This window comes from Amphiura filiformis, chromosome 1 (assembly GCF_039555335.1).
Source record: "Amphiura filiformis chromosome 1, Afil_fr2py, whole genome shotgun sequence".
NCBI classification, from domain to species: Eukaryota; Metazoa; Echinodermata; class Ophiuroidea; order Amphilepidida; family Amphiuridae; genus Amphiura; species Amphiura filiformis.
This window is the reverse complement of record NC_092628.1, coordinates 82782711-82808995: the sequence shown is the minus strand read 5'-3', so window position 1 is coordinate 82808995 and position 26285 is coordinate 82782711. Positions and strand designations below refer to the sequence as shown.

Genomic DNA, 26285 nt, shown 5'->3' with positions numbered 1-26285 from the left:
GAAACGGTTGCCAGAAAATGTTTTGAAAATGTTTGGGTTATATAAAGGGTATAAAACGTTTTCATAACATGCAAAACATTTTTGATAACTTACTGCAAAAATGTTATAAGTGTTGACAAAATATTTTATAAAAACATTTTGAAATAATTTTTGTGTTTTCATACCAAATGTTTTAAACCCTATGACTTTTGAATAACCTGATATTTAATGTTTATTAACTTCTTTACCAAAATCAATACCCAAATTATAACCGGGTTAAAATGTTTTTATAATGGTTTGTGTTTGATGGGTACTTCTAACATTATGTCCCTACGATGGGTTTAGGACTTCCAATGCATTGCAGCTGGTTAGTGAAATCGGCTATAGACCTCATGTACTGGATCATCCCCTCACCTGAATTGACCCATTGTACTGATTTGCCATCTTGTTATTAGTACCAAAATGAGATTCTCCATCCAAATGCAAGTGCAAAAGGGACGTTTTTGTTTTTCACCCTTTTCTTGCACATATTTATAAATTTATGCAACATGCTACATGGCATGTACACGGTAATTAAAGCATGCATATGAAAGGTGTACAAATGAACAACACACACTTTGCAAATAAAATCTTGTTTTGAGATGACGACGTATTAGGGTCTGTCAATATGGCTGCATTATAGGTATGTAAAATTTACTGTTAGATGTGAACCAAATATTGGCAAAGCACCAAAAATTCCAAAATTTCCAAAATTGTATTTCATACCAGTAAAACACTCATGATATTTTATGCATTGCATCTTGTCATAATATCAATCCAACTTGAAGTGCTCATTCTATGTATTATACATAGGATTGTAGAAGATGACGTCAATGTGCATGTTGTCAAGTTTAGTTTGAGGTAATAAATTGCTTCGATTGACCCAGGGGATTGAGCAGAAGTCATGAAGCATTCACTTTGACTTGGTGGTCTTGATTTATTTAATAGGTAATATTCTGAATTGTGCAGTGATGTCATTGTCAATAAAAAAATGAAGGATGTTACCAAAATTTCTGAGGATACATGTGCTATTGATGTATTCATGTAGCTATCAGCTGGTACAAGTTACTGTGAGGAAGATATTCATGTTCAGACAGTTGCAAGCATAGTATTGGGACAGATTTTTGTTGAAGCTGGTATCATAAATGGATATGCAAGGTTGGGGATACTCCCTTAACCCCCCCGGGGGGGGGGCACTCCCATTGTGGCCTGTACACCATCCACGTTAATAAAAACGCGGAAAAAGGGTAGTTTTTCGTGGGTAGGCACGATACGCGCGTAACGCGTTTAGGGTGTCAAAAACATGAAGCTGGTATCATAAATGGATATGCAAGGTTGGGGATACTCCCTTAACCCCCGGTGAGCGGCACTCCATTAATGGCCTGTATACCATCCACGTTAATAAAAACGCGGAAAAAGGGTAGTTTTTTGTGGGTAGGCACGATACGCGCGTAACGCGTTTAGGGTGTCAAAAACATGAAATATTGGAAAAAAAGGTAGCAAAATTGCAATTGCTAATACGTGGAAATGAAATTTAGGGTATGAAATTTGATGCAAGGAATAAAATCCCTGTTTAGGGTGCGAAAACACCTGTTTAGGGTATTGTTTTAGCCAAAGGTTAAATCCTTGTTTAGGGTGCTTTTCAAAAGTTGATTATCGCGGATGGTGTACAGGCCACAATGGGAGTGACCCCCACGGACTTAACCCTAAACACTGCCCATGGGTTTTGGCTATCGGAAAAGAAAGAAGGAACACAAAACGTATAAACAAAGAAATAACTTGACACCCCCTGGATTCGAACCTTAGACCCCTGCCTTGTTTGCCGCATGTCGGTAGCCATGGTGGCTCTAAGATGGATCTTGTTTTCTGCAAATTAAGAAAAAGATGGTGTTGTCTGAATCATGGTGATGGTGAAATGATATGATGGTGATGGTGATATGTGATACAGTACATCAAAACGGGGGACGTTGCAAGTGAAGTCGGTAGCGTAACCAGGATTTTGGTGTGAGCGTCCCCAATTGTCAATTCTTTGTCATTTTAAGGACACTTTACTCTTTCCTGTCCGGGGGAGGGGGGTACTCACATTATAGTAAAGGCATACAGGGACGTGCTGCTCCAATGGGTAGGGTTTTCACGAATAATCCAAAGACACAGGTCTGTGTTTTGATGAAAAAATTATCCTTAGACATGGGTCTCCCTTTTTAATTTTCTGTGCTTTGTGTGAAAAACATGTTGCTTTTACTATTTTCAAGAGCTCAAATCTTTAGATAATGGGCCCTTATTTCCTGAAAATCCTTAGATATGGGTCCCTATTTTTGGTAAAATTATCCTTGGAAATGGGTCAGGGTTCGGAAGCTCAAGCCGCAAATCCCTGTCAAAAAATAATCCAAGTCCCCACGGTTTTGCCGTTCCCATTTTATCCCTGACAAATTCTGCCCCCTACCTGCTGGCTACACCACTGGGTGAAGTCAATTTTGAGTTCAGTATTTCTGCTTTGAAAGCATTTTGTAAGCTTTGAAATGACACCTCATTTGCCAAAATTGATCAAGGCATACATAATGTAAGTCTTAGTATTTTCCTTATTTTTTCTGTTTATTTTAATTGATATCTTGAAAAGCTTTGAAAAGCACTTTCCTGCAAAGTCCCCCCTTTTGATTTACTGCATCAATGATATCATGGTGATGGGGAAATACCTTGAAACTGTCACATTCATCAGTACTATTCTAGGACTCTCTGTAATTATAATGAAAGACCAAAATAAAAAAACACTAACTAGCATCTTTGATTGATGAACTGCCAAAAGTTTGACAAGACTCATGATAAGTTAGCATCACGTAACTAGGGTGACGATGCTAACCAATCATATTCTGTAGGGAGTTTGATTGTCAGGATTGTCAGATACGAACTAGTTTGTTTGATTTCGGTCTTTCATTATATAGGCCAGTCCTGAGAAAGTTGGTCTAAAACGGGACTTCTACTAATTGCAAAAATGGCATTTTGCATGGTCTATTTCCACATGCATGTTATTTGATTATGTAGCTTGTCTAGCAAAGAGCATTATAAATAAGTCAGTATCATGAACTCTGTCATGTCATGTCTAGGGTGGATGATAATAACTGATACAAAATTTTACATTTGAAGAATTCCTATCCTACAAACCTCTATTTTTATTTTTTTAATCATGACCATTTGTATTTATTTGTAGAAGTTCCTTACTTTTTGCTAGTTCAAGTATGCCTAATAATAGAATCATGGACAGTAGCCTGTGGTGTCATATAGCAATAAAGACTTTGCTTGACTTCTATCGCATCTTTGGTAACAGTCCATTTGTCCAAAGGGTCATTATAATAACCCAAAAATGTTTAGGGCACTTTATGTTAGGATTAGAGTTAGGGGTAAATTTAGGGTTAAGGATATTACTATGAGTATGATCAGTGTTAGGGATAGGGTTACGTTAGCATTATGGCAAGTGTGAGGATTAGAGTTATGGTGTATAGGTTTTAGTTTAGGGTTATGTTTAGGATTAGGGCTTAGGTTATAGGTTAGGGTTTTTGGACTAATGACCCTTTGGACTATATTGACCTGTAACCCCTTATTTAAGTGCATGTATAGCTTTCTATTTTTTTCCATTTTTTTTTCCAAATCAACTGTGAATGTTCCTAGCACCTCATAATAGGCCCAGTGGTTCTCCAAAAGCCGCTGAAACTTTTTCTGAGTTTTTTTTTACCGATATCGGATTGGATCAGGTATCGGTCGATATTATAAAATTGATATCGGATCAATTTGGTAGACAAATGCCATTTCAGTTGAGCCTAACATAAGTACCTTTCCACTTGCTAAATAATCTTACCTACTTTCCCATTCATAGAATGCCAAATTCCCTGGTTGCCAAGTATGTTCTGAATACCAGTTGTTATAGAATGAATGAAAGCCTAATGTTGATTAAATGTAATAATTCCCTGGTTGAAGCGCAAGGCAGTCGTGCGCTGCCAAATCCTGTACTACAAATTTGTTATGTCAACAACATTTGCTTGGTGATTTTGACATGCTCTAAAAGCAGACTACATGTTTATACGGTTGTACAATTTTCAAATAAAAACCATTCTAAATGTGTATGCTATAAATCGTGTGAATTTAGTCAATTCGGTTTTCTTTTATAATTCTCTTTGTAAACAGGAAGGGGTGTGTTAGTTTGTGTGTGGGTGAGGGTATTGGGGGGGATCTATCATTCAGAGCCAGTCAAGTGACTAGGGCACAAACCACTTGTCTGTTTTTTATCAGACATCACATGTAAGAATTGAAATTTTAGGGTATTGATGTGATCTGATCAAAGGCAATGAGTCTTATTGCTAATTAATGCTGATTTTGAGTCATTGTTGACAGATAAATTGCCTGTAGTATAACTTGGTAACCTGAAGTGCAATTTTCATGGGAATGTAACATTTTGAAACTTAATATTAGTTTTTGACATTAGATTCATTTTCTGTGATCATGTCACAAATGTGTTATAAAGTGCTCAAATTTAATGTAGAGAGAAAAAAGGTCTCATGACTTTAACAAGCAAAAAATCACAGGTTTTTATGTAATATTAAAAATGCAAAAGAGCGATAAGCACTAATGGATTTGTGAATGCCAGTAAATAAGGATTTCTTCTTTGGGAACTGCATGTCTAGAAGAAGTAAATTGTGATTGGGAACAGAACTGCCACCCCCTCACTCTTTTGAACCGTGATATTTTTATGATAAATGCTTCTTTTTAGATGTGGGATTTATACAACGCAAGTGAAAATAGTTTAGTCTTGCTGAAAAGAAAGCAGTGGAAAGATTTGTGGCATGTATGACTATAAAGGGACAAGCAGTCAGTATTTGCTAGAATATTTACATTTGGTGAATGATTGAGATTTTTATCATGTGGTAATAAGCAATATAAAAGCAATCTGTCTGACATTTAACATGAAGATAGGATGAATAGTACATACTGGAGTACAAACCAGTATATGCTTTCTAATAAGAGTCCCCCTTAACGTCCCATCATGGTTTTTTTTAAACCAAACTGTTCCATAATGCTTATTTTTGAACATACGATCACCAATAGGCCATCGTTATCGACAGTATTTGTAGAAATTCATTATTTGTAAAAGCAGATCTAATTAATGACAATTTATTGGAAAATACAATGCCCCGGATCCCGAGGGTGTTATACTTTTACTCAAAATTGTGCATTAGCAGACTATCAAATTTGAAGACCATGGTTGGAAATATGAATGCAAGCAGTCATGTTTTAAAAGCATTGAGGTATTCAAGTTTGAAGCATTAATTATGCAAATTTTATGAAAAACAAAATGCTTGGTATTTTTTGTATCCTTCATGACTTGTCATGTAATAATCATAATAATTCTCTAAGTAATAAGATGTTGTCCTTTAAATTATAAAATTTATATGCTTTGAATTGTAAAATGTTACTTGACACCAAGGTGGCTATGAAACGAAAGTAGATATGGATGGGACTTCACCATGACCAGGGACAGGCGATTTGCGCGGAACTTTTTTCCGCGCAATTGGCTATTTTCTTCCTATGGGCAGGGATACATGATTTGCACTGAAAAAAAAGTTCGCGCAATTTGCTATTTTTTTTTCGCGCAAATCGCCTGTCCCTGACCATGACACTTGGTGCATGTACTGGCTTGAAAACAACATTTTATTGATTATATGGTGCTTGAAATTAACAGAATACTAAAGGGTTCTCAAGTTCTAAGTTGCCCCTTAGATTTTTTTTGACTTTGGTATTTTTCATAGGGCATTATGTAATTATTATTAATTATCACATTATCCAGAGATGGAACCGAACCGAGACTGAGGATCAGTCTATGGCCTAATCAGCCATTATGACCAAACGCAATGATGTGTGCCATTGTAAATTAGACCAATTGTGTCAAACACAATGTGCTAACAATGACTTTTATAATTCTGTCAAGTTTTTGATTTATTCTCAAAAGTCTCAGGGGGAACATAAAATTTGTTAATCCTTTATGAATTGCGCTTACATGTACACCGATTTGCAAATAAGTCAACAGAGAAAGTGTTTTACTTCAAAGTGGTTACTCCATTAGCTACTTTGCAGTTCGCCATTATGCACTATGTGCGGGAGAGCCTCGAACTGGCAGCATACATGAATGGGAATTGAACTAGTCATAACGTTCTGTGTAAGGTTACATAATTCTTCCTTTCATGTATGCTGCCAGTTCGAGGCTCTCCCCGCATATAGTGCATAATGGCGGAACGTGCAAGTAGCTGAATAGTCTTTCTTCTACTTCTTTGATATTATAGTAATTTTTGCTGTCTTCAGTAGATATACATTTATAGCGTCTTGCATGCTTTTAATTACTTTCATTCATTGACTTTAAACAAATGAGTTAAACAGGTAATAAAAACATAAACTGAGTCTGCACAATTTATATAGCTGTGCTAGAACCTGGATGCATTGCAGTGAGTTTTTTTAAAGAGAGTTCTTGTATTAAATAAGCATAAGAAGAGCTGAGCTCTATTTCTTTTGCATTTCAATGTTTTCCCACAGCATGGATCAAATCTCAGGAACTTCAATAAATTTACATCATACTGTAAAAGTGATCATTTCTGTGTGTGTGATTTACTTAGGCTTTGACGATTTTAAATTACTTTGCTTGTTTTTAAATTTGTAATTTTTAGTTTTTTTACATAGACCTGTGTACATAAAAGAACTTATTTGCATGTTTTTATTTCTGCGGTAGTTGTTTTGAGCTCAAAAAACACAAAAATTAATGTTCCACAAAATATGTCCACTTTGTCAGTATTGTATGTTATTTGCAGAACTAATGAATGGGAAAAAAGGGAAATGACTTTCTTGACAAATGTGCCATGATGCTTGATTGCATTGCATAAAAAGGAGTTGCTTGCAAGATGCAAAGTCAAGGCATAAATCATAAATTATATAAGTAGTTGTCATGGTTTTTGTCAATTGCTGCAGCAGGAGCAACAACAACAACATTATTTATTTATTTATTATTTTATTTCAAGGGCATTTTGATATTAGATATAATTTGAAAGAAAAAAAATCAAATTCTATATTAAATATAAACATTGATTTTGTTAATGTGATGTGGATAAATACACTGTTAACAACTGCATGTTTTGTGGATGTTTTGACATTTATTTCAATGTGTGTTGAGGCTGTTTTGTACATAATTTACAAATCATAGGAACTCTCAGGTTTTGCAAGATGTGCTGCAGGCTGACTGCAGTGCGATTAATTATTGAAAGCATTAATCGTAAAAATAAATTCATATATTTGCCATGACACAATCAATTCTACAAAATAAGCGGACCCACTCATTTTCCAGTTTCTACAATGTACATGTAAAAGGAAATCATCCACCCCACTGTAGTTTCTGAAAAAGACAAAAATAAATTATTATCCGTGTATTGATGTTCAAAATATTCATATTTGTGACACAATCTGGTTCATGGAGGTCAAAGGCGGCAAATTTGAAAGTGAGATAAAGGCAAAAGTATGGAGTAGAAAAACATTAAAATATACGTCATAAACTTTAGAACAAAGTATGCTAGACCTTTGGCATTTTCAGTACATGATAGCTTAATGTTTGTATAAGGTAATAATTATATTAACTAAATTTTCAAAAATGCCTCCTTTGGGCTCCATGGACCAGATCGTGTCACATTTTGACTATTTACTTCAATATAGCACAAACTCTATTTTTAATTTATTTTAAGAACAATTCAATAGCTAGTGACCAACCTACCTTCATTGTTTTGTTCGCAATTAATTTGTTTTTGTGCATTACCCAAAGTTTAGGACATACTATACAAGATGATTGCACCTCATAGGTTTCCTTGTCATGTCTGCCCACACTTACCCGCCCACATTCATGCAGGATTCATACCTGGTATGTAATTAATTCTTCTGTTGAATCATGGATATGAGAGAAATATATCCCTGGTTGAATTCATGCAGTTACAATGTGTGCTTAAAATAGAATCATGTGATTGCATGTAAAGTAGAATACTTCTTGCCAGGAAAAACTAACTCTAAGCTTTAAAAAATATGAAAAAGAAAGCATCAAAGCATAGATGTGTCTTAAATGCAAGATGCCATTTTCTACTATGGTAGACTGAAAGCTGATTGAACTGATTGCACATGAAATGTGTTCGAACTTTAAACAAAATGTTGAGAGATATATAGACGCATGCTTTTAAAGGAAATTACTATCCAATTATAGAGCTTCAACATAATATAGCCAGAAGATGTTTTCATGTCTCTGTCTTGTAATATTGATGCCATCATTTTCTTCAGGCTTCTATTGATTAACTTTTTGTCATCAGATACCCTGGTATATATTGCACAATACATGTATGAGGTAATTCTTAAAAGAAGACTTTTTAAAATATTAATGTGAAGCAATTTGATGACATGGTTAAAAGTTGACCTGCATAAAATTTCCAATTCAAATTCCATATTTTTCATAAAAATACTTCCTCTAATTTGCACTCAAACTTAAATTATGCATCAAACTTGATGATGCTAAATTTCCATATATATCAAACAAGATGATGTTGGTTAGTACCTATATATATAAATAATAATAATAATACACAGACTTCGAGAGTGCTTTTTAAATGAAGAAACAAAGCGCTATGGAAAAGAAAAAATGCAAAAGGGAAGAAACATTAGGTGAGTTTTCAGGTTCTTCAAGTTTGGACATGGGCAGAGTCACGAATGTGGGAAGGTAAGCCATTCCATAAAACAGGGGCAATGATGATATCACACCACCAACTAAATCCCCATAGAGATATGTACTAAATTTGCCTCAAGAAAACATTGTTTTTTTTCTTCGCAAGAGCGACACAGTTCTTAGCGACAGCTATGATGGTTGAAATTAGCCCTAGCCTGATCCCTCTGACTGGGAAAAAATCTAGGTTGACCGTCATTATTTTTTACGACTGGCCCTCAAAGTCTATGATGTCTAGGAATTACCTAATTTACCTGCAAAATCATGTACAGAAAAGACTGCTTAAAATCATTAAAAATACTCGATCTCTCCCATCTGTGGTACACTTCATGCGCGTATTTGGGGGGGCTTTGGGGCGCCAGCCCGGGGTCAAAGTAGGGGCGGCAAAAAGCGAAGGGGCGGCGGAAGAAGAAGGCGGCAAAAACAGGGGCGGCAAAAACGAAGAAGCGGAAAAAAAAATTAGCAAATAAAAAAGGGTGCAAAAAATTGAAAAAGCATAAACAATTTTGAAAAAATGTTGCTTTTAGGGCGCTAGCACCTAAATTCCTTTTTTTTTTTTTTTTTTTTGCTCTTCACTTTTCAAGCGACCGTGAAAAAATTGGGGCAACCTTTTCGGGCTGTTAAAGAAGGGGCGGCAACATTGTTTCTTCTTCAGCCCCCCGGGGTTGGGGCGGCCACGGTACGCCACTGCACTTGCAGGATTTGATATTACTAATCACGACCAATCCAAATTTAGCCAAAGTTATGCAAATTTCTGCTCATTTTCTGAGAAATGAATTCAGGGCGCACAACCGTATAATACGGTATTGTGTGGTGGTGTGAAATCTGATGGAAAATGCTCAGTCACCACTCACCAGCCAGCTTGTGGGATCTGAGAATGAAAAGGCAAGTGGCAGCAGTAGTAGAGAGCAATGAGTACCCAGAATATATATTTTGGGTCTTTTTATCTTTTCAGTTTCCGTAACTCTATTGTTCAGATACGAAAACGCAAGGGATTCAGTAAGTTTACTGTAATCTGAAGGCTATCTGACTTCATTGTTAACTCTGAAGTACCAATCAGCTTATTTCAATAGAGGTAATTGCCTGTGTCAATAAAGCCCATAAAGGCTGGAGATAAAATAGTATTGAACACTGGTGTCCGACCGCTGTTTTAATGGTCTAGCGCCTCTCGTGTTTGACAGTGATAAATTGATTCACATTATTATGACAAAATGCAAATCCGAATGAAAAGGTCCACTTTTTTCTGTTAAAACGTTGAAAATAAGCCCTTCAATCACAAAAGGTCCGCTTATGAGCCTGTCGCACCCCATTGCACTTGTGCAGGACCACAGTGTCGCCCTTCACTCGTAACAATGTCTATCTCCCTATTTTGCTTCCTCCTGCCCCCCCATATGATCAGTCTCCCTACTCCCTCCCGTCCCCCCGCCCCTACTCTCTCCTCTCGAGTTCTTCTCTTTCTAGTCTTTCCGTCTCCCCCTCTCCTCTCTTTCTTCCTCACCCCCTCCCACTCTCGCTTGTTCAGTCTCAACTTAAGTATCTCCCTCCCCCGGCTCCCTCCCTCCCCCTCGGGAAATTTATCCGTATGATCCATGACTGAAAATAAGCTCTGCAAAAATAAACATTTAAAATAAACCCGAGTCTTGCATATAGGCCCAACCAATTATCAGATTAGCTTGCCATGAATAGAATACATTATCTTTGCTCCAATGCAAATTCTTTTGTATTGCATTTCAGTATAAAACATGATTACCAAATCACCACTTGTAGCGCCTCATTGGGAGATTTTAGGCGCTCGTTTCATCGCCAATATGAAAGACTTTTGCTTATAACTTGGCAACATGGTTAGTATATATTTCAATGCAAGACTTTTTTTAAGAGCCACTTACGTCTAGGCGTAAGTACATATACACCAAACACAAGTCAATTGAAGCCATTACAATTTACATGAATTTAGGACCGTAAAATTTAGACTCTTCTTTTGTCTAGATTGGCACCCAACCGCACATCTCAAGGTTTTATGTAAAAATCAATATAACTTACCAAAAGCGAAAACTGAAATTCACGAGCTTCAAATTTTCAGTAACTAACAAAAGGCTAGAATAAAAGATTTGTCATACCTGGTAGACTACCACTTCAGAATAACAATGACTTACAAAAACTATTACGGATACGGAAACAGAAACTGAAAAGATAAAACGACGGATAGTATAGAAAACAAGTGTAGTAGCACTTGAGAATGCATATCCTATGAAAATGTGTATGGGAATTGAAAAGGGAAATTAGCTTCTTGAAAGAAACTTTTTGGGCAATTGACCATGAGATAGTGCTCTAGCTACGTCTTTCAGACCGGATGTTGAGGTGTTGGTTTAGACAGCCACATCGGGAAGTTCGGTCAGTTTCAAACAGAAATGATGTATAACACATAATTACTCTTCATATATTCACAATTAATAGAAGCATGATGTGTGTGAAAGTCAAAAGAGTATAGACAAGAAGAGGGCATGTGCAAATCTCATGCAAATAAATCTCACTTTCTTGAGAAAGACACTTTGTGTGATCTGATTATTTTCCTGTTCTGTTTTCTATCTTACATTGCGACCTACTATTAAAACAATATGAAACATATCTTAGGTGTCATTTTCTGGCCCCAATTTCATCCTGGGCTCATAATTATTACACAGTCCATTCATGGGAATACACAATATATGGACACTGGACTCTCCTAGTCTTCCTCCTCTAGTCAATATATCCAACTGTACTTTAATTAATATGTGAAAGGTTCTGTATATTGAACTTTGGATCCATGGTAAGAACATACATGGCTACTATTGATAATTAAATGAAAGTTTTCCTATTTCTCTAGGATAAATGATGCATTTGGATGGTCATTACTATCCTATGAAATTGATAGTTTGTATTCAAAACTAGTTTAATGTCTGCAGCTGTGAAGAAAAACACTAGATAATCTCCCACCTAGCATCCTATGTGTTTTTATAATCCTTGTACGTTTTATAATATTGTTCTTCCGTAGTTTTCTCTGAGGGAGAAATAGGCTTTCAGTTTTATAAGCTAGATATATATTATACATCCCCTTACATCATACATCCGACTTGTTCATTTCCTGTCTTTGTTTATTCTCTCTCTTCCTTAAAACTCTCGCTTACATAAATCTTCCTCTGTGTGGTGTGATCAAATCCAGTTGCAGGGTGTGTCTGAAATCATACTCCGAAAGAACTGTATTGTCGGAAATTGTAAGTTTGAAGTATTTTAGTTCCGGAACCAAACAATTTTGAATGATATATGCAATGACATAATAAGATAGACAGCTTTCATATACATTTTTAAAGATCTTGAAATCTAAGACTTTTATCATGATATAAATAGTTCATCCACGGATCCAGTACATCAGTCAATGCTCTGTACCTGAAGTATCAAGGAAGTACTAATGCATGAATGGTTCACATTCTACATGACTCAAAGATTGGATGGACTATTAAAAAATGAGGTACGTGATTTTCAAATTGGTACAGGGCAAGAACTGAGTGTTGAAATCCAAAAAGTATGTAGTAGTTATTGCTCAATAACACACACCATTCCGTTCTGTTACTTTGCGGCATTAAAATACTCAAAAAGTAAACATTTCCAATTGTACAGGTCTTACAGAGACATCCTGTAATGAGTAAGATGCTGGGAAATTAATTTTAACATATTTATAGCCAAAAAAAAGCATTCATCTTCTTTTGTGTACATATGTTTATATTCTTGGCAAGATGAAAATTGGTATATCACAGCATTTTGTGTTGGCAAATATATCAAACAATCATTCCACCTTGACCAAGTCGTCAATGTTTTAGTCAGAAGTGATTTAATTTTCACACTCTGTACTAGTCAGTGCTTTAATGTTTTGTATTTTTTGATCATCTATCTGTTTTGTATTGTATTGTAACTGAACGCAGACCACACCGCAGAATCCACATGAATTCAGTCAGTGCTAACCATTTCCCAAGAAACTTGTCCATTTACAAACAGTATTCTGTCTCACAGAATACATTTGCACCCGGCATTTGCACCAATACACCTTTTGTCAGAGATAAGAGTGAATGCAGTACTGGTGTATCAGTGTTTAGCATTGTACTTTGTAGTCAATTTGAAGATGCATTTGTGTAATTTGGTAAACATGGGTTGAAATTGATAATGAATAATATCCAAATATCTAACAACTGGGTCATTATTTCTCAAATCACCCAAAAAAAATATGATTTTACACCTCACCCCCTTCAAATGTGTTCAAAATTGGTACACAGGGTGATTTTGGCTGGCAAAGCTCAAATTTCAAATTTTAGCTTAATCGGACGTCTGGTTTCAGCTATGCCCGCCCATTTTTGTGATTTGGTGAAAAATGGCGCGCCCATCAATATTGTCGCGACTATATCTCCGTAACCGTGGGTCCTACTGAGCTGAAATTGGTGTCATTTTTTAGCTAATCTCTCAAAGAATCCAAATCTACTATCATTTAGTGTGTAGGAGGAAGAGAAAAAATATGACCTGTTTTTCTGTACTTTGACCTTGAACTTGACCTTGTTGCCCACGTGACCGCGAGGCGAATTTGCATTGGAATTATACCTCCATATGTTGTCTACGTAATATCAAAAAATTGGAGGGGTAATATTTTTTGTTTTCTTGCTAGGCTTTCATAAAGCAAGCATGTGGTTGAAAAACTGTAATTTTGTATGTAGGCTCAGTATATTGTACACATGATACTATTATAATATAGGCCAATTGTATATAGACCTATTATGTACATGCATTAAATACACATGTTTTCACCTGCATGCTTGCTTTGTGAAAGCTTAAAAAAAAAACAAAAAATATTACCCCTCCAATTTTTTGATATTTTGTAGACAACATATGGGGGTATGATTCCAACGCAAATTCGCCTCGCGGTCACGTGGGCAACAAGGTCAAATTCAAGGTCAAAGTAAAGAAAAAAAGGTCACAAATTTTCTCTTACTCCTACATACTAAATGATAGTAGATTTGGATTCTTTGAGAGATTAGCTAAATAATGACACCAATTTCAGCTCAGTAGGACCTACGGTTACGGAGATATGGTCATGACAATATTGATGGGCGCCATTTTTCGCCTAAATCGCAAAAAGCGGGCATAGCGAAAACCGTGACGTCCGATTAAGCTAAAATTTGAAATTTGAGCTTTGCCAGCCAAAATCACCCTGTATACCAATTTTGAACAAATTTGAAGGGGGTGAGGTGTTTCCCATTGGGTGAATTGAGAAATAATGACCCAACTCCATATAGCATCAGAGATTTAGAGTAAATAATATTGGAATTGAATTTAGTAAATAACAGATAAACATGTTTTATTTTAATTGCTGTGAAGATGGCGTTTACTAGAATTTCAAACAAAAACTCAGCCCTCTGAAAAGGACTTCTCTAGGGAAAATTAAATCCTATAACATACTTGTCTGTCAGAATTACAATACATATGTGCCTTTTTCCTCATTGTTTCAAAAATGGTTGAGTGGATATTAATGCTTGAACATTGAAGAGCTAGATTGTGAAAAATTTCTATAGCGCAGGATCGGAGCCCGGTAATTTCACTACCACTGGTGAATCATCACAATCAGATCGAATCAACTAGGCTAGATGCAGCCAGCAAAACCCGGCGCAAACCGATCCGCACTTATATTGTAACATCTGCATTGTCTGTGCACCTCCCCAATATCCATTGGGCGAAGGAAGTTTTTGATAACCAAATAACTAATCAATGATTTTGAAGCAGGAGGAAACTGGAGATCCTGGAGGAAACTTACGAGATCGAGCATGGATCGGGATGAACCAAGTGCACAGACACTGTATACAGTCACTTGGGAACAGCTGGGGCTTGAATCGCCACTCGAGGTGCAAGACGAGGGAACAACCGCTGTGCCTGCAATATTTATATATGCAATCCTATTGGTAAAAGCCAACTTTGACAGGTCTCTATAAGCCCTTTCACAATTTCAGATCAAAGTGCATTGTGGGTAATATCATGAGAAAAAAGAGAGATAAACAACTCAATCTCCTCCATTGACAAGCGTGTGATGAACCGTGCCTGAAAGGGATTCCCCGATGATGTTGCTTTCCCGCTTTCACACTAGCAGTTTCTAGCTGGTTGATCAATACTTTCCTTCTCTTCTGCGAGTGTTCAGAAGACATCAAGACCCAAAAATATGAAAAACACACGTAGGAAGTGTTTTTTACAAAGTGCAAAGTTCACCCTCATTGAAATACTGTAAAAGTAGAAATTTTCGCGAGGTTTTTATTTTCGCGAATTTCGTGAGTGGACATAAAATCGCGAAAATAAAAACTCGCGAAAATAACCTTTTGTTTTAGATTTCTATTGTATCAATATCAAAACCGCGAAATTTAATTGTTGCGCAATTGACAAAATCTTCAAAATCGCGAAAATATCTTCTCGCGAAAATATTGACTTTTACAGTACTGTGGCTAGTCTTCAATGTTGATCTGAAACTGCGAAAGGGCTTATTGTAAGCCTGGCTTTAAAAGCTCTGATTATAGATAAATGTGTATCAGTTGTTGGTAATGAAATTGTATAAAATCATGCACGCATGCTAAGATGTTGATGCATCTAATGCACACAGGGAGGATATCAACATCTTGGTATGTGTGCATGATTTTGTACAATTTTACTCCCAACAACTTAAATTATTTTGTACATTTTGTACAAAAGCATCACTGTGTTAGGGATAGGGATGATAAATGATATGTTTAAAGGGCCCTGCACTCCGTGGCCCCAAGGTTCTTACTACGCCGCTGGCGCTGTCTGTTTGATTTAACCAGCTGAGTTATAAAATGTTTGAATTGTGCCAGGACTTGTTACATACACATATATTACATATTGTTTTTTGTTTTGATTTTATTTTTGGAAAGAGAAATGATATCACCATCAGTACTGTTTTGGAGAAAGCCTTATAGTGTAAAAATATAAAAGAAATAAAATCAGATTTGTTGGGATACTTTGCTAAAGGAAATAGCAAACAACATTCAGGAAAATCAATTCTGTGTTTATATCTCCTGCAGACATGTTATTTACACATGACCACTTCAAGAAGAATTATGCATAGCTTAAGCATTATCATGGTGCTCTAGTTATGATATTTATGTAATGGTACTGGTGATGATATTGTTACCAAGACTGTAAAGGGTGCACAATGCTATTAAATTTCCTTATAGACAAATCCGACGAGCCACATTCCTGCACCTCACTGGCGGCCATAGCTGGGGGCCGTCCATCCATTTTACGCGACGCCAGTATCATAGGCGTGCAGCATTTACTACTCCTGTGACGCTGCGCAAGTGCTACACGCTCTAATGCACTCATGATAGTTGGCGTCTTGGATCGCAGTCCAAATGAACTAAGCTAGTTTGGCACGGATGGTCCCAGCTATGGCCAACTTTATCCTGACCATCGCTTGGCTCGTCGGAATCATCTATATTTTCCTGAAAGACAAACAAACAAAGAGAAATATATTGGTGACCATTGAATTTTTAAACTACTGGACCACAAAGACTATCAAGTTTTTTCATCCCCTTTTCAGAATAGTGACACTTGTGATTTTACATAGAAACTGGGGCTTGAGATATACATTAAAAATCTGGATAAAAACACAGAATCTTTCTCAATCTTGGCCAGATGTTTGGATCCAAGCCTTCATTTAATACCTGGCTCAAATATTTCACAAAATCTGCCAAATTCCTTTGATTTTCAATATTGATTTATGGTTATATGCTTTCCCCCCGAAATGTAAAAACACTGCAGATCGGGACAGAATGCCTTTAGAGATATTATTTGGTGATGTGAAATCTACGGGGACCTCAAGATGTCTGATTTTATAATTTTCTAAGAGTTTTAATACTAATTAACATTATATATAACTTTACTATAAGTGACCGATCTCAAGTTAACATTTTTCGGGCCAAATTGAACTTGGCATCAAATTCAATTAATGTGCTATCTACTGTAGATAGATAGCACATGTAAATGGTCATGGAGGTAGGTACTGAAATTAATTGATATCACTCTTCATTTCTTTCTTTTTATGTCATGTTTTTTCTAATATTTGTGACAGACAGTTTCTGGCAGTGACTTTTTCAGAGGGGGGGGGCACAGGGAGGCGAGGGGGAAGGCTTTCAAGGGGGAAATTTAACAAAAATAGTCAAAATTGGCCAGCTGACCTACTTTGCCTCTCCTTGGCTATATACACTACCTGTTCTCTGGACATGTTTTTGTTTGTAAATGTATTTCTTGCTAGTACCTTTTCATGCTGAATTTGAATATCCCAATTTAATATGCAAATTTTTCCGTTTGCAAAAAATCAGTTTGCCTTTTACCTATCTGGGACCGCCATTTGCAACATGCCCATTTCTTTGTCCAGCTGCTGTTGGTTTGATGCATGCATGCAATTACAAAATCAACACCAGATGATTGATTTGATGTGATATTTTACAAAAAACAATTGTATTGCAGTCATGTTGCTTGTAGTGACATTGCCAAAGGTAAACTGATAGAATAAGACATTTGAAGGTGAAAAATAACCAAAAGAACCCATCATTTTCCACTGGACCTCACTGGAACTGAGTTCATTTGCTGCATCAACTAGGGTCTAGACTACACAGAGTGAAGCTACTGGCATGCGCAAAAATGCATTTTTTTTAAAATAAATTTGATCAGTTGATGCACTTCAGGATCAAGTATTTAATTTGTATTATATGCCAATATTCATGCCTCAACAATGCAATTATCGGGGTCATTATACATGTATGCCAAAATTCAAGCTTCAACAATGTCTGGGTCCGTATATGCCAATATTCATGCCTCAACAATGCAGTTATCGGGGTCATTATATGCCAAAATTCAAGCTTCAACAATGTCATTATCAGGGTCATAAACTTCATGCCTTATCAATGTCATTCATTATATGCCAAAATTTCATCTTCATGTGTTGTTCAATTCGCGACCTAACCTCAATTTGCAAAATTAAATCCTGCACGTAAGTTGCATGACCCCGATAATGACATTGTTGAGGCATGAATTTTCGCATATAATGACCCCGATAATGACATTGTTGAGACATGAATTTTACATTGTTGAGGCATGAATTTTACATTGTTAAGGCATGAATTTGTGCAAATATAACCAACACATACAAAGGTGCCCTTTTTGGAAATGACATGTGTGCTTATACATGTTTTATAATTTGATGACATTTGATGTCTTAGCTATGTCTTAATGGAATAGCATGTCGTTTTATTTGGTCCCGCTTTCCATCAGTCAGCCCTGATAGTATAAACAATTTGCTAACCAACATTTTAAACTTTGATCATCATCAAAGTGTTTTGTTTTTTTCAAAATCAAAAGGGTTCCTTGAGGTATTCAAGTACTAATTGAATTGTGTGACGTTAACCTTTCGTAAATTGCTCTGGTAAAAACCATTGATCATACATACATGATGAGCTAGATGTGAGGCGTGTGCTGATATTTGCACTTCAAATATCACAAGTGCTTCATTTGAGCATGGTCTCAATACATTGTATTGCAACCAGGATGCATCTTGTAAAGAATAACATGTATTTCAGTGAAATTTTTATTTTTCTAAGCTGCAAAATGACAATATTGTTACATGGATGATATTTGCCAAATAGGTAACAGTGGTAATGCACCCAAGGTTTTACCTGCCCAACGACAATACACACATTTATGTATGTATGTTAAGTATATATAGCAAAAATATATATTTTCTAAATTTTGATGCTTTGTTTGTACTTCAAACTTATTTATTCACACATTTTTAGTATGTGCATCTTTTTCATCAAACTTAATAAGAATTAAACAACACCAACCACAATACCAGCCACATTAATGTGAAGGAAAAAAATCTAGAGCCAGATTATTTTAGGAAGTCATACTGGATTTTTGTGGTCAGAAGAGGCTCAAATTTTTTAATCAAGAATAGGGAGTGATTGGACTACGACAAATGAAGAAAATTAAATGGAAGTAAAATATCATTAACATGCAACATATTATATTGGGGATACTAATTGTGATAGTCATATACAGGGCAGCATCTTCATGGTCATAGGGGGACAAAAAAGTGGTTGCCCCAGGGTTGTGATTTTTCAGGATTTTTTGCTCTTCTGTCCTGTACAAAAGTACACCTGTAGCCTTGAGATATGGGTGTGAAAAAGGAACCTGGACCCCAGGATTAATTTGGCCACCCTAAGAATTTACCCCGGAGGCTGGCGCCAACCTGGGTCACATACCAGTTTTTGAAAGTGACATAATTGACCCCAGATTGATTAGAATCATACTTGTGAAATTATCCACAATTTGTACATCAAATGGCTTGATCAATGGCCAGATCTCTGTTGCAGGTGCTTGCACTATATTGCTTAACCAATTTGTCACTGCCGAATTTTATACTCCTAGATCTCATAAAGTGCCGCTTTTAGCGATACATTTAGTATTCTATAGTTTCATTTACTTGTAGCGTTCTCTATATTGAGTTATACCGAGGGAATCATTCAAGTAATTAAACTAAAATCTGGGTCGTGTTTAAACAATATATCTATTGAAAATTATAGTTTGCTTGGGGAGTTTGTTCCCATTTCTTCAAGTAGTACATAGATACAGCTGAATGAATGAAAAGCTTATTCTTAATGATTAAAACCAATTTTAGTCAGGATTTTAGTTAAGTTTATAGTGAGACTTGGTGAGGTAACACAAGTCTGATCGGTAAATTTTCTATTAAGCAAAACCTAGTTATTCCGACATCTAGACTGTTGACAATTTATGTTTTTTAACATATTGCCTGGGAAAGTTCATTAGAAAAAAAGTAGGTCAGTTTACATTATGTGATCAACTTAATTGCTGGTTGCAATGATCGATGAAGTCAATTTGTTTTTTGGGCGACACATCCTGAGGTTATGTGAGTTTATACATGTATCTAGATCAGTAACTCAAAATGTAATATGTGTTTATTTTCAGTTGAGTGCATATTTTATATTAATAGAGTGTGATACTCTCACACTTTTCCTTATCAAATGTAGATTATGAATTTTATAATTGTACCAATGTTTGTTTTGCAAAATATGTTTTGCTTGGCATCCGGGCTTGGCATACTCTCTTTAGAACCAAAAGGGTGGTACTACTACTCATCTCACCAAACAGTGCTTCTAGCAAAACACTTTATTTATTGACTATCAAAGTCTGAACACAGGTTGCAGTACAATGGTGACTTCACTGACTGCATAATTTGTTTGTTACCAGTGTTGTAGTCGAGACCGGTCTATCTGAGACCAAGACAGAGACCGATACTAGGCAGTCAGAGACCGAGACCAAGACTGAGACCAGCTGGTCCGAAACCAAGACCGAGACCAGCAGGTCCAAGACCAAGACCAGCACCGAGACCGGACTAGAAAGTAATATCAATAATGAATGATAACTATCGCAGTGACTGGTACATGATTGGCCATATAATCCATTTTTAGCTGGTCTCGAGACCGAGATTTTGATAAAGAAGCCAAAAATAAAAACTGTACATTAATGCATGAAAAAAAACCACCTTGGCAATACCTAATGTAAAAAATAAAATTGACGCCTTCTGCGGGGGAAAAAAAAAAACCCTTTGGCGGTGAAGAAAATAAACTTGCCCAAACCTCAGCTTTCACTCTTCCAGCCCCCCTGGAAATCCTTACAGTTATGTTACTTTTTCTCTTGATAGGCAGATTATTCCAGAAGTTTATCAGTATTGAACAATGTAAGGTTGAAGTTTAAAATATTATGATGTAAAAGATCCATTCATTTAACATATGCTTTCAAGTGTGATGCAGCTTACATGCCACTGTTGGTAACCCACACTTTAGAAAGGGTGGGTTTGAGAGGTCCACAAAATGCTTAAAAGGGTGGGTTTGAAAAATTTCTGGTTAAAATGTGTGTCTAAATATATATAAAGGGTGTTCACTGATAAAAAGGGTAGGTTTAGAAGTAAACAATTGCAATTTCAAAGCTTACTTTAATTTCTGATTGAATGACACTAATTGAAACACAAAAAACATTGAAATCCTATTCTGTAGTGTATGGTCATCTAAAACTTCAATATGTTATTCTCTTTGGATGCAAATCTGCACCTCCTGGACCACCATAACCACTTATCTATGATTAGTAACCACGCTTAGAAAGGGTGGGTTTCGGAGTTTTGGTATAAAGGGTATAAAGTAAAACGGGTGGATTTGAAATAAAAAGTTGTATCACCACTGCCAACTATGCATGCACCGGTGCTGCTGCTTACATGCACCAGTGTCTACCATGAATGATCATCATTAATGTCAAAGAAATGGCAGTGATGTACTACATGTATGCTACAATGATGATACCCCCATAACCTAATGATCACATGGTATGTTGACGAAAAAGTTGTGAGAATAAGTGACATTTATTCCACTTTTAAAAGAACAAATACTATTTGTTCTGTTACCTTTTATGATTCAGGATCTTTTGTTAAGGGAATATCATTTGGAAAGTTAATGGGCTTTACAAAACTTTGAAGTATTGTGTTTTATTACTTTCCCCCATATGATTAGAAATTTTGTTCATCACTCTCCAGGGTGATCATGGTAATTGCAATTTGTAAGTAATGTAGCGAAAAGTTATATGTCATGCTAATTAAACAACACAATGTCAATTCTGGGAAAGGTCTGCAGGGCAAAAATGCTGAAGGAAACCGGTGAAGAAAACCTGCCTTGAAGATACATCACCCAGCAATTCATGTTTGCAGTATAGTATTTCTTCATGTCATTTAGATACATTGATTAGAAAACTGAACTTGAAAATCTAAATTTGGAACATAATTATGTAATCTATATAATAATACGCTATTCTCTGTAGATCTGTAGATTTGTCTGTTTGTCTGTGACTGCTAATGTGAGGCTGTATTATCACTGTCAGCATGTCAAAAAATCCTTTTCCCCAGCCATCCTGTCCACATGCAGAAACAATGTTTGTAGTACCCTCTTTGCACAGGACAAATTTTAGCAACTAACTCTTAACCCTAACCGAACCCATGGTTTTTTGCTATCGGAAGGGAAAGAAGAAATGAAAAAGGAGAGAAGATGAACAAAGAAAGAAAGAAAGAAAGAAAGCGCAGTGATTTATAGTGCGCTACGCACAGGCACAACGCCTAGACGTTGATCCACAAGCCTCAGCACACTTTACAGGTTGTCGCTGGCCACTACGGCCCACATCATTCCACAAACCATATAACAGCATATCAGGGACTTTGCTGCTTCAAGAGCGCACACCCTAGACATTCCACAAATAACCTTCGCAACCAGGATCAGCTCCCCGAGTTTCGTACGGATTACAACGAGACAAATTAGCAGTGAGTTCCTTGTCCAGGGAAAATTCAAGCTAACTCAATTTTTCCACGAGAGCGTACTAGGCACCGCCAGGGTTCGAACCCGTAACCTCTCATACCATAGTCGAACCCCTTATCGATTGAGCTAACTTGACTGCTAAAAAGTCACTTGGTAGTTGGTACCCCCAAGATGCGAACTTTAGACCCCTCACATGGTACATAGAAGATCACAGACCTGTCGCCATGGGGGTTACGTTGGCCTGGCCAGTGATTCTTTGGGTATATATGACTGACTGCATCATTGCATCATGTGGAATGCATGCACACCTAGTGGTTTTAATAGTGAACTTTAGCGAGACTCGGTTCGGTTAGGGTTATATAAATTGTCTTACATTCAGATGGAAGCAGAAAAGTGTATTCTTTACCATTTTGTACACCTTATTTGTTTCCTACGCCTTAAAGATTTAATGTTAAAAGGTTTCCCTCAAAATGTTAATGTTACTTTTCCCATTTTTAAGCTGTCAAAAATCCTTACCCTTCCCTTCCCAAGTATTCACCATGTGGTACATAGAATTCTTGCATCTCCATGTAGGCTGACTGCTAGCACCCTCCCCCACCCAAGTATTCAACATGTGGTACACAGAATTCTTGCATCTCCACGTAGGCTGACTACTAGCACCCTGCCCCACCCAAGTATTCACCATGGGTTACACAGAATTCTTGCATCTCCATGTAGGCTGACTGCTAGCACCCTCCTCCACCAAAGTATTCACCATGTGGTACACATAATTCTTGCATCTCCACGTAGGCTGACTACTAGCACCCTCCCCCACCCAAGTATTCAACATGTGGTACACAGAATTCTTGCATCTCCACGTAGGCTGACTACTAGCACCCTGCCCCACCCAAGTATTCACCATGGGTTACACAGAATTCTTGCATCTCCACGTAGGCTGACTGCTAGCACCCTCCTCCACCAAAGTATTCACCATGTGGTACACATAATTCTTGCATCTCCACGTAGGCTGACTACTAGCACCCTCCCCCACCCAAGTATTCACCATGGGTTACACAGAATTCTTGCATCTCCACGTAGGCTGACTACTAGCACCCTCCCCCACCCAAGTATTCAACATGTGGTACACAGAATTCTTGCATCTCCACGTGAGGCTGACTACTAGCACCCTCCCCACCCAAGTATTCACCATGGGTTACACAGAATTCTTGCATCTCCACGTAGGCTGACTACTAGCACCCTCCCCCACCCAAGTATTCAACATGTGGTACACAGAATTCTTGCATCTCCACGTAGGCTGACTACTAGCACCCTCCCCCACCCAAGTATTCACCATGGGTTACACAGAATTCTTGCATCTCCACGTAGGCTGACTACTAGCACCCTGCCCCACCCAAGTATTCACCATGTGGTACACATAATTCTTGCATCTCCTCCTAGGCTGACTACTAGCAATGTTTTTGCATTAGGAAAATTTGATCTCTTTCTGTCTAGAGCAATAAATTTCTTGATCAAATAGTCATTGAACTGCAGAGAAAATCAGTTAGTCTTCTCATGTTCGCTGTCTGCCTAAAAGGCTAATGCAACAACAACCAAAAAAAAAAGCCAAACCTGTTTTACGTGCCCATAATCTGACCCAAATTTTGTATTTTTGGAGAATTTTGATTTTCACTTACAATTTTTGAAAAAAATTCAGAACATTTTCAAAATATATTTGGAAAAAATAATCAAAGCTTTTTGTTGATTTTAGCCTCCAGAAAAAAAAAGGCTGGCCGACAGCGACTGACCCCAAAGCAGCTGAAGGGAGTATCCCATCATGCATTGCAGTATATCTGCATGCCCCATAGCAAATGTATTGAAAAAATAAACAAGAGCCGCTTAGATATTGAGAGCTATGGATAGTGTCACAATACTTTAGGGGTCTTATTTTTGCGAACAAAAGTCTAAGCTTCCCTGATTTAAACGAGTTATTTAAAAGGGCATTTCGTGATCCACAGCCTCATCCCCCACTTTTCTCAAAAAAAGTTGAGATTTTTATATCACTGGAAACCTCTGGCTACATAATGTTTATGTACAAAAACTTTCTTGCAGATTAATTCGTTTAGCAAAGATATTGTGAAATTTGAATACCAGAACGAAATTACAACACATTGTCTATGGAGCAGTGTAATACACATAATCATGCATAACTCGCAAACGCAAAATCGGAATCAACTGAAATTTTGGGAATAAGCTTTTTCGTGGATATCTACTGAAAAATGACATAAAAAGAGGATGCTAGGATCACGAAATACTCCTTTAAAGTTGAAGTGAGGGATTTTGTGTACATTTGCTATGGCACAATCTATTATGGTACCGCAAAGCATAATGGGATACTTCCTTCAGCTGCTGTGGACTGACCCTATTTGAAAAAATAATTAAAACAGGGAAAATATGACACAACATCCAATGGGGGAGTAACACAAAACATATGAACATATAAAATAAAATAAAGTTTTTAACTTTATTTATATGTTTTTTGTTACTCCCCCATCCCCCATGTTGTATCCTTTTGGATCCATCCTTTGGTTCCCCACTGGTAAGTTGGAACAGATTTTCCCTGTTTTTATACCCTATTTGAAAAGACTCTATCTGTATAACGTTGTTGTTTTTTGGCACCTAAATGTAATTATAACAACTCGGTTGAGATGCTACATGTAGCTATTCTTTTCTTCCTAATAATATGTTAAACCTCTTTGGCTTGTGTTGAAAACCACCAACCATCAATTGAAATAAAAATGCTTGATGTGAAGCTTGACGTAGTGAGCACAGGTTAGCACAAGCTTTTACAACATCATCATGAACATGCAATAGCAGAGGAAATAGTTGGGTAAGATGAATAGCGCCCTCTGTATCACCAAATGTCCAATACAAGTTGTAGTAGCACCGAGACAGTTTTAGAGTACATTTCAGGTTCATTTTCATGTCAAATGAAGATTATTTGGTTTGCATTCAGGAAATGTTTTCTCAAAGCTTATATCCCCATGAGAAATGTGGAAATCTTTAAGCAATCCAAATAAGGTTCCTTCTAGTGGTTGTTGGCACCCTGTACTGAACAAAGTACCTTTATATGGTTGCCTGCACACATTTTCAGCCCATTTTGTGGGTGTGATGCTTGAAATGTCTCACAAATTTACATAAATCCACCAAAATGCAACTAATGTCAGATGACATTTTGTATTACGGCAACTTGTATTATATTTTTGTGAATTTTATGTAAATCTTATCTTCAAAAATTTCAAGAGTAGTTGTTATTGTAGCAAAATTCACTGAAAATTAGATACAATTAATGTTGCCCAGAAGTTGCAAAATAGTGGCGCCATTTTCAAGTTCAATAATTCAAAGTCTAATTGGGCTACCAAATAGTGGGTGTAACCCTGCATGTACCTAATCATTGTACAACCAGGGAAGTATAAACCAGGGGTGGGGGCACTAGAATATAAAAGTGCTATGCATCATCGTTGATAAAAACATAGAAAAAGGGCAGGATTTTAAGCATATAGTGTTGATGCCGTTTAGGATTCCATTTTGGCTACTGCCGCTTTTAAGAGGGTGAGTAGGGGGGGTGTGGGGGATTGGTACGGGTATGAGTGTGTGACAGTCTTGTCAGTCAGTTTCATTTGTGCCTGGCTGACTTTTTGTTAGCATTATCTCCCAGATTTCGGCTTTTAATGCCTAGTTGCTTGACATAAAAAAGTAAAATAATGCAGCATTATATGACTGAGGATAGAAAGAAAAACATCAATGGCATTGTGATGCTATAGATAATAAACATGTCAGCTGAAAAATAGCTTTGAGCCATTTCAAAAACAATACTAGACGTTTTTATGTTGGCTGTAATGCATCTTGTTTTGAAGAAGTCAATTACTAATCCTCATTATTCATTAATAATGAGTACACTCTGTCAGTGCTGATGAAGCATTCAAAATTAAAAATCGTAATTTTAAAATCTGCCATATCAGCTCAAAATTTAATATTGTTACCCCAAGGCCATGTCT

General features: G+C 36.8%; 1 protein-coding gene across 9 annotated transcripts in view; it reads left to right on the top strand.

Annotated features, from left to right (window-relative positions):
• LOC140154973 (endothelin-converting enzyme 1-like) overlaps nt 1-26285 on the top strand; it is a 237286-nt gene that overhangs the window by 52218 nt on the left and 158783 nt on the right. The window lies entirely within an intron of this gene.